At 35.6% G+C, this 11,266-nt stretch overlaps 1 pseudogene; it reads right to left on the minus strand.

Annotated features, from left to right (window-relative positions):
* Positions 1 to 7,498: 7,498 nt before the first annotated feature.
* LOC127638239 (iroquois-class homeodomain protein irx-3-like) lies at positions 7,499 to 10,974 on the minus strand (annotated as a pseudogene).
* Positions 10,975 to 11,266: the final 292 nt, after the last annotated feature.

Genomic DNA, 11,266 nt, shown 5'->3' on the forward strand with positions numbered 1-11,266 from the left:
GATTTATTTCACTCTGCAGATAACTGTAGCTAATGATCATACTTCTTAAATACGTCAATAGATTTTATGTTCACCTGTCACAAAGATGAATTACATCAGATCTGAGGGTTACTGAAAAACAAGGGTTGCCCAGTCTATTAGATTGACGTCAAATACAGTTGCCCAAAAAAGTATTTTGATACTTTAAGTTTCAGCTACTGTAAAATGTATGAAATTAGAAATGGAGTTAATGTCCTTGCTTGATCAAGATTTGCAGTGAAACCCATGGAAATGCCGATGTCACTGTGGATAACTATCAGAAAACATGATTTCAAGCCATTTAATCATTTTGGATGTGGATATAACCTTCTGACCCCACATCCCATCTTCTGTTTACTTTCCTCTATTTTTGAAAATGATCATCTGTTCATGCGTGTAAGATATGTTTACCAAAAGTCCAATTCCAACAACTGTATATTTTCTTTCCATATAACGCATAACGAGTCCATCCTGAAACAGGGTGAGCGAGACTCCAGGGAATTCTTAGAGGTCGACATTTTAATAGTAGTAATTACGCTCCAATCTTCCTGTGAATCCACCTGTAAAATTGTATTAGCCATGCGATTTCCCATGCTCCTGTGGGGAGAAGCCCGTGAGGACGTCCTATTTTGGAAGTTTGATTATTTAATCAGCGAGTGATCTTAGGTCTCACACATTTCTCAAGGTCATGGGAGTTTTCAGAGAGAGTTGTGTGTGGATATTACAGCACTCTGATGATGAGGGAGGGTGGATGGCTGTTTTAGGTGGGTCCTGGTGCATGACAGTTCATACAAAGCTAAAACGCTGTAACTACGCCAACACTGAAGCTGAGAAAATGTCTTCAAAGTTTTTTGATTTCACGGCCTAATGTGGATTATATTTTCACCCTGTTTTCTTTGAATCTGAGAATAGGTCAATCAAACCAGTTTGTCACAGCACATTTAGAAATCCATGACACCCGATTTAATTTGGACTCAATTTTGACGAAATGTGTAGTTACTGCATTTTGTCTTTGCAGGGTAGTAAAGATTGATGATATTAGAGGTTTTGTGGACTGAATAAAGTAATTTTTTTTATTAAAACTTGCACAAACCATAAACATTCACAAACGACATTGCTACAGTACATCTAATACACATTTCTACTGTAGATCAGAATGTAATGAGGTTTTACTTTTACAGTACAAATACATGTTTTGTCTTAATAAATATTAAATCTCACACTATATTCTAAGATTGTAAGGAAAAGCTTTTTACTCATAAAAATATACTTATTTTTTTATTTTTTTACAATATTTAACAGTACAAATACATGTTTTGTCTTGATAAATATAACATGTTACTCTAGATCCTATGGTAATGAGGTAAACTATTTCACTTAAATAAATGTTTTTTTCTTAATAAATATCACATTTCACCATAGATTATAAGGTTATAAGGCAAACCTTTTTACCTCTAAAAACATAGATTTAAATTTGTATTTATATATTTTTAAATATTTAATATAAAAAATATATGTATTGTCTTGGTTAATACAATATAAAATATCACAGTTTATTCTAAAGTAATAACTTAGGTAAACTTATTTACCTCTTATATATATATATTAGGGCTGACGATATAATGCATTAATTTGATAAAAAATAATGCGTTAAAAAAATTTACGCAATTAATCGCAATGCCCTCGGACCGTAATAAGGAAGATTCCTGAGAAATGCAAGCTTATAGTACCACCTGTTTACTCCAGAGGGCAGTAAATGAAATTTCAGCTGTGTGGCAATGCGCAGTTATATACAGTGAAGAAAATAACCCTTGAGCAGACAGAACGACATAAACATGCATTACGTTCTTGCGTTCAAACCACTTGAAGGAGCGCAAATCCGAACTAAGGGATCTCAAGATGTGTTCTAATATTAAACTATATTTAACTTGATACCATGACATAAAAATGTATGTTTATGATGCAACGCACCCGAGACACTACACAAGCATGTCTGACACTTGTAGAAATTGACGGGTCCTTAAACAAGCCCTCATAATAAATCTCCAACTGATTGACAAATTCACTTGTGTAATGGATTACTGTGAACTGTATGCCAATGATTGACTTCTGATCAATAATATGGTAGTAAACAATACATTGTATTCTAAAGCTGCTTTTTGTATTGTCTTATCAATGATTAGCTCTTCTGCCACAAGAATGTAAGGCATTTAAATTATCTGAATATTTTTTATTTTAATATTTAAAGATAGAGTAACTATGTATAATTATTTCATCATTATATATTGAATTATTGTTATATGAGCAGCTTTCTCAGAAAATATTTGTATATGTGATTAAATGCGATTAATCGTGATCGGGACACCATGTAATTAATTTGATTAAAAAATGTTACCGATTGACAGCCCTAATATATTCACACACACACACACACACACACACACACACACACACACACACACACACACACACACACACAGTTGTGTTTCCATGTTTTATGGGGACTTTCCATAGACATAATGGTTTTTATACTGTACAAACTTTATATTCTATCCCCTAAACCTAACCCTACCCCTAAACCTAACCCTCACAGAAAACTTTCTGCATTTTTACATTTTCAAAAAACACAATTTAGTATGATTTATAAGCTGTTTTCCTCATGGGGACCGACAAAATGTCCCCACAACGTCAAAAATTTCGGGTTTTACTATCCTTATGGGGACATTTGGTCCCCACAAAGTAATAAATACACACACACACACATATATATAATATATATATATTTAACAGTAAAAATACATGTATTGTCTTTATAAGTGCTGTATAATATAAATTTCACTCTGGATTCTATGGTACTAAGGTAAACCTTTTTCCTCTCAAAATTTTTGTTATTTTTATTTTTTACAATATTTAACAGTAAAAATGTATTTATTATCTTGGTAAATACAAAAATGTGGTAATAAGTTAAACCTTTTTACCTCTAAAACATAGTTTTTAAAATCAAATATTAAACAGTAAAAATAAATGTATTGTAATGAGTACAATTTCAATTTTACCCTAGATTCTTTGGTACCTCTAAAAACAGATATATTTTGATGTTTTATTTTTCATATATCAAAGTGATGCTGCAACAAATACAGAACCTGATTCATTGCTTCCACATTAATATTTAATGAGACTGGCTGTCCAAGACATATTGAGCTATGCATAACACATAATCTACACATAAGTATTTTTTACAGGTATTTTTGAATACTATATAGATGCACAACTTACATAATTTCAGTAACACACCCAAATGAAAATAGCCAAATCATACTGTTCATGTGTTACACTTGCTATAGTTTACTTCCACATTGCTTCTTCGTCAAATAGCAATGTTGAATGTAAATCCAGTAAATCATTGAAACATCAGCACCACCTTGAGTAAACACATGTGGAATACTGATAATTCACTATTGTCACACAGAAAATCAACGTGAAATAGGAGACTTTTGTATGAATATAGTACTCTATTATTATGTAATAAACCAAAAAAATATATATATCCTACATGGAAAAACATGAACATGACAATATTCAGGAAATATTAGTGCCACACAAAACACAACCAGCTGTCAGCTCAAAATAAAGTTTGTTTGAAGATTGACTGTGTGGATTGAAGATTTATCTTTGTACTCATTCACTCACACGTCTCTTTCAGCTTTGGCCGGCAGCCATCTTGTTGAAACTAGCATCACCATGCTACATGACTGCCAGCACATTTTCTCAGATGAAGGTGAAGTTGTGTCTTATTAGTTCACACACTGGCTCTACATATCGGTCCAGAATGATGATACGGGAGAGTAGTGAGAACATTCAAAGCAGATGTTTTCAGGGTTATGCTACTGCTGATGTATGACTGTGCATTCGGTTTCATAGAGCTGATTGGAGGTACAACAAAGAATTAGGTATGCGGTCTGCTTAGCTCTGTCTCCAAAGAAGACTAAGATTAGCATTTTCCTATTTCATGGTACAAGAAGACTTATTTATGAGAAATTAGGTCTAAAGTTTGACTAAACTCAAATGCTGCATCTGTGAGGAGAACTTCTGTCAGTCCTGTTACAGTTTAATTTTCAATCATGACACCTACATCACTCAAGATTTTAACCCAATAAAACCAGATAAGTCAGCTCCAACATACTCTACCCATATACAGTGCATACTGGTGACATCACTTCCCCAGATGCAAAAGAAACAGAACTCATTGGATCAGGCGACTTTCTTCCATTGCTCCAAGGTCCAGTTCCGACACTTACGTGCCCATTGTAGGCACTTTCAAGGACAGGAGTCATCATGGGCACTACGCAGCCCCATAGGCAGCATGGTGTGATGCAATGTGTGTTGTGACACATTCCTCCTGTAACCATCGTTCAAATGTTCTGTAACTTGTGCCACAGTACACGTTCTGTCGGTTCGGACCAGACGGGATAGCCTTTCTTTGCACTTGCGCATCGATGAGCCTTGGGCGCCCAACACCCTTCGTTTACCATCTAATCTACCCAGACCTTGGCATGTGGCCTTGTTAGGAGATGATCAACGTTGTCGCATCACCTGTGAGTGGTCATAATATTTTGGCTCATCAGTGCACAATATAGCAATATAGCCCAGTCCTCTTTGCAAAATTGCTCAAGCTGTACCAAGTTAGTTAGGTATAGCAATTTTGAGGTCTCCACAGATGTTCAGTTGGGCTAAGGTCAGGTCTCTGACTGGGCCACTCAAGAACATCAGTTTTCGTAATTTAAAGCCTCTCCAGTGTTGCTTCCTCCCAATTTGACACTTTCTGGCAAAGGGAGAAGGTTCTAATAAAACATCTCCATGTATTTTCCAGCATTCATTATCCCATAAATCTTTGCAAGATTGCCAGACCCTGCTGCTGAAAAGCACCTCCATAACATGATGCATTTCAGATGAAACCCTCTTAAACAGACATCTTGGAGATATATGTGTGCTATCTGGGAATCTGAATATTGGGAAAATATGGGGAAAAGGAAAATAATTAGCAGAGCATTAGCAAAAATGTCCTAAAAATCATAAAAAAGCATGGCTCTCTTGGTATTAACCAATCCATTGGCTTATTTTCATTGCTTTAATGCTTACTCCAGAAAACCATCTATTAACACAAATGTTCTGTAAATCCCGTTAATAGGCCTTGTGGGAATAGTGTGAGGAGGTTTTAAACTATTGTGGTGAGTGAATGGAGAGAGACCACATTCTGTCCTCCTTCTCCCCCAATCCAAATGAGCATCCTTTGTGTCCCGATGAAAGTGTTCACTTCAGAAACTCCAGTCAGACATAGGCATGAAATCAGTGCCACCTCCCTGTCTGTGGCATCTGTCCATTAAACAGATCATTCTCTCACACAAGCAAACACGAGGGCATTAACGTTTAGCATGTCTCATATGTTCACCTCAATGTTTCAAGTAAGGAAGCCCTCAATAAACACAATTCAACTCTGATCTGTTTATTAAGGTCTTTTTCAATGTAATAACCAAAATCAACTCAGGTTAAATGCAAATGTTTCAAATCAGTGACCAGAATGGCAGACAGAAAAAACAATTGGGCAGCTTATAAGGGCTAGTTTACTGCTTACCGCCCCATTGTTATTAAAAAATATTGACACCACTTTATATTAATGTTCCCTTTATTAAGGATTTATAAAGCGGTTCAGTAATGAGTAATAAGCCATTTACAAATGCATTATAAATCATTTATATGCAGTTTTAGTAACATGTTTAAAATAATGAGCATTTTAACATAAATGTTATAAATGCTTAATTAATACACTTATTCAGACTTATTTTAATCAAAATCATAAAATGCCCTAATTACAGACTATTACAGTGAAATTAAATGGGGCGATTTCATTTATCTAATGTTTTGATTAATTTGTGTTGTCACTTTCCTTGTTCCGTTGATGTCAAAAGAATGGTTTTACCTAGTCCTAGTTAATTAAAGTCCTCTCCAAAAACACTTTTCAGCTCTTCAGGCTCATTCACAGCATATTATGACCATTAAACCATGATCTTTCAATAGATAGGGTTTTAATGCTAGCAACTGCTTAAAATGCTTCACATGTGTCCACTTTACATTAAGATGCATTTTCATAGGTTTCTAATGTTGAATAAGAGTTATTAAGCATTCATAACATGTGAGGTAAGATGGCTTACAATTTGATGTTGTTATAACCACTTAGAAATGATTAATAATGCATTTGTGAATGTATGAACCCCTTTATAATCTTCTAACAAAGGAAACATTGATCTAAAGTGATACCAAAATATGTCATATTTTTATAGAGCCCACTCGCAAGTCTATATTCTGGTCTCTTTGGCTCGTGGCCTGTGCCTGTTTCATCTCCGCCAGTCGAAAACTGTAACCCCGATTGCTTAGAAAAGTAATAGCACACATCTCCTTACCAAGCTGCATGATTTGAGAAATCTTTTGTGACTGTAGCAGAAACGGTTTAGAAGACAAGTGACATGGGAATGTTAACTTAGTGTTAGGGGGTTGTTCACATGACAAATGCATAATAGTAACAATGATGCTTGACTAAGCAAACATCACCAATTGTCTCTGGATATCTTTGATGAAATGGCCCACAACAGAGCAAACAACGTGTACGTTTTAAACTGAGATATTTTGTCTGCCTGCAGAGGGTACTATAACGCTGATCAGATCACCTGAATGATGGCAAACTGACCACAGTCTGTCAAACGTGTGACCTCATGACCTCACTATGTCAACGTATGTTTTGGCTTTGCACGACCAACACGCTATGAGCTCTCCATGTTTTTTGTTTTTTTGAAACACATCTGTACATTAATATTCAGGGCCGTAGCAAGGTATTCTGGGCCTCCTTACTGTCTATTGCTCAGGGCCCTGTTCCAATTACAAAATGTAGTTTATAATTTGTTGTGGGGCCCCTCTGGACCTGTGGACCTCTAGAATCATTACCCCCTTTCACCCCACTAGCTACGGCCCTGTTAATATTCTACATTCTATTGTGTAGGTTAATTAGAATGTTTTAAAGAACTGAAAGCAAATTAATTTAGGTTTTGATTTCTCATATCATCCATTTTAAATGTAAAATACAGATCACACATTTGATTACAAAATTGTAAAAAGGAGAAAGAAGGACAATTATGCGATTTTGTTTTAATATTCAAAATATATGACTTTGTACAATATTATTTCAAGTAGGTACATTTTAATTCCATGTACAAAACCATCTGAATATTTTGTTTGTACCCCATACATAAATGAAGCTTATTTAAAATGGTTAGACCTCAGACAGCATGTGACATACACAATTAAATGTGACCAAAAACTCAAATATTATTAATAGAGAATGAATGATTAGCAAAACAATTCTTAAAGATAAGCATCAATTCTGGTCTGTGTGTGTGTGTGTGTGTGTGTGTGTGTGTGTGTGTGTGTGTGTGTGTGTGTGTGTGTGTGTGTGTGTGTGTGTGTGTGTGTGTGTGTGTGTGTGTGTGTGTGTGTGTGTGTGTGTGTGTGTTTTAGACATAACACAATTAGAGGAAACAAAAGACGGTTTTAAAATCCCCATTTAGGCACTACATACCACAATGAGTTCTTACATCTCTGTGTATCTAACTCTGATATTTGACAAATTATTCATTTAAATCCAACCTCAGTATAATTGTGATTTTGTGTCTGTTATGTGAGGACAAATTTGTTTTTTTGAAACGTATGTTTCACAATGGTTCGAAAAAGTAAAACGCAATGACATTTTTGAAGTCAGCAATATAAAATATATTCGAATATAATCAATCTCATATTAATTGAAGAGCTAATAGACAACATTTATCTATTATAAATTCAGGGCATTCATTATGTAGAAATTGGATATTTCTTTGATCCATAATTACCATCTTAAGTGTTATACTCCCATAAGGAAGGTAAAAAATATTTAAAAAATGCAAAAGTCTTTAATTGTCCATTTTAATTTCACAAGCTGTGAGTCCTCTGGTCTCCATGCTTCATGTGTATGTGGTTATGTGAGTTCATTTGGTGTTTAAGTCCGAGGTAATGACTAGTTAATGCCATCTGATGGGCCGAAAAAGCCATTTTGGTCCAGTTTTGAACATGAAGAGGATTTCTGACAGTCTGAGCATCACAGTCCATCTGAACCCATGAAGACTTTCTGGGACTGTCCGGCGTCGTTGCTGTTTCAGCCAAAGACCAGATCTTTGGCTTTTGAGGTGGACTTCCATTATTCAAGGGCTCTTGCGCTGCTGGACTCTTTTTGATTTGGCCCTCCTGTTCCTCGTCAGAGTTTGCATCTCTTCGGTCTTTCATTATATTGTTCATAAAACTCTTCTCGGCTCCAGCATCATCGTATTCCTCAGATCCATCAGAGTCAGTCCTGTCGGATACTTTAGAAACCGATTTCTCGTCATCCACATAATCGCAATCCTGCTTGTCTTCAATATTTTCCGTATCAATGTTCTCCAAGTCTATTTCCTCTTCCTCGTCTCTCTTGTCTCCTTCCTCATTGTCGCTCGTATACACATTTCCTTCCTCATCGGTTTGTGCTTTGACAACCCAGGTCATTTTATTCTCTTTTTTCAGTCTCCTCCGGCGTTGGCGAACCAGGTGGACACCTGAGTCAGAGTCATTTTAGTGATGATGGCGAGCATGATTTTCTCTCCTTTGGTGGGATAAGGGTTTTTCCGGTGTTCACTGAGCCAGGCCTTCAGGGTGCTGGTGCTCTCACGAGTGGCGTTCTTGGGTCGGGATGGATCTCCAAACTGGTACTGATGTCCGTATGGATAGAAGGGTGGGTGAGAAAAACCTGCGTGCTGAACACCAGGACTGTCTTTAAACTCGTACTGTGAGCCCTTAAAAAGAAAAACACATTTTTGAGACAAGCTGCACAGCCCAAGAAAAAAAGAAAAACAAACTATCGGTACAAGTAAAGGTTCTTAAATGTGTGTTGTTGTTGTTTTCCGCAGCACTTTAGGGTTAGGAAAGAGTTGTTTATTTATTTATTTATTTTTCCAAGAACCATATTTTGATTTTCAAATGAAGGGTTCTTCAATTGGCAAATTATTTAGAAAAAAAAATTGGGATTTTAAATTGTAGGTTCTTCATATAGAAAACGGATATATGGCAATATATGCAAAACACATTAAATATATACAAAACATATGAAATATATACAAAACACATTAAATAATTGCTAATATATAACATACTTGACCATAGATACAACATATATTTGATTTGATATAAAATGGCGTTATCATATATGTGTGTGTGTGTGTGTGTGTGTGTGTGTGTGTGTGTGTGTGTGTGTGAGCGTATATTATCACTTGTGGGGACAAATGTCCCATAAGGATAGTAAAACCAAATGTTTGACCTTGTGGGGACATTTTGTGGGTCCCCATGAGGAAACAGCTTATAAATCATACTAAATTATGTTTTTGAAAATGTAAAAATGCAGAAGTTTTCTGTGAGGGTTAGGTTTAGGGTAGGGTTAGGTTTAGGGATAGAATATAAAGTTTGTACAGTATAAAACCATTATGTCTATGGAAAGTCCCATAAACATGGAAACACAACATGTGTGTGTGTGTGTGTGTGTGTGTGTGTGTGTGTGTGTGTGTGTGTGTGTGTGTGAAAATGGCCATTCAAATGTCACTAATATTTTTTTTTGGGGGGATCATAAAAATATATATTTATATATATAAATTGTGAAGTCACAACTATTTTTCCAATCTAGTTAAATATGGTCAGTAAAAGCCCACAAACATATATATATATATATCTACATATATTTTCCCAAATATTAGTGGAATTTGAATATGTACACATATTCTCGAATATGTGAACTATAATTTGTATATTGTCATATAAGGTTTTCTCTTATATAAAACGTCACATACTTTTACATGGATGCAATGTATAATTTCAAAATACAAAAAAATTGAAATTTTGATATCTGGACATATTTTCTCAGATATTAGTGGAATTTGAATATGCTCAAATATATGAACTATATAATTTGATATATGTTTATATATGGCCATGTATAAAGTTTCTGCGATTAGTGTGTAATATATATTCATTTTTATAAATAAGAATAAAAAGTTTTTGTTCTTATTGGAATCTTTAGTTTTTATTTGAAGTGCACAGTTAAGATTTGAGTTGCATAATCGGAATAATATAGACTAGAAGGAACATTTTACAACCTAAAAAATGTATTAAACCCAAACGTTCTTAAACTGTTATTCAAAATTCACCTGATGGTATGCAAATAATCATAATCATTTTTACTTTGGGCTGTATATGCTTCTTGAAGTGTATGACAATAAAACGTTTTTAAAATTCAGCAGATTACAAAACCCTTTTTATTCCAATCGGAATCTTTATTTTAGTTTAGTTTTTTAAGTAGTCCCCAGATCAAAGATTTTTATCCGAATGATCAGGATACAATGCGAGCAATAATTTCCAACTCAAAGAATATTTATTAATTCTCATTAATAACATTATAACCGTTCTTAATAGCAAATTGTTATTCCGAATTCAGTATGTTCACACCTACCAGCTGATTTAGTATTGACAGGTCGCTGGAATAGGGCAGAAACGCGCTGTATCCTTGCGTATTGGGGAACGGTGTTCCGTACATGCTGGAGAGGACACTGGAGAGCGATCCAGACGCGTTCAACTCCACGCCGACGCGACCGCCGACCGCCCCGGGCCGCTCCGTGGAGTACAGCGGTCTGATGTACTTATACCCGAGCTGCGGGATAGACATGCTGCTGCCAAAGTTCCGAGCAGTTTTAAAGAACCACAGATCTCAACTTTAAGACGGGGATTGAGCGCAAAACTCCAAACGGAGAGTCTCGGTCAGTTAAAGCCGGTACTCCTGTGAAGTGGACTGAGGTCAGACTCGCGCACATTGAGAGTGATTGTTCAGAAACACTCGTGTGATTGACATTTCTAGTGTTTCACAGGCCCCTCCCATCTCTGCATCTCTCTCTCTCTCTCTCTCTCTCTCTCTCTCTCTCTCTCTCTCTCTCTCTCTCTCTCTCTCTCTCTTTCACCCTCTGATAATCTGCGATATTATCTTTTAATCACATCAAACTATATTAGCTCGGAATTGGATATAGAAATGAATATATACAATCGACTCCTTATCAGGTAAAACAACAAAACAACAACGCTAATGATAAAGCATAAG

This window comes from Xyrauchen texanus, chromosome 46 (assembly GCF_025860055.1).
Source record: "Xyrauchen texanus isolate HMW12.3.18 chromosome 46, RBS_HiC_50CHRs, whole genome shotgun sequence".
Classification (NCBI taxonomy): Eukaryota; Metazoa; Chordata; class Actinopteri; order Cypriniformes; family Catostomidae; genus Xyrauchen; species Xyrauchen texanus.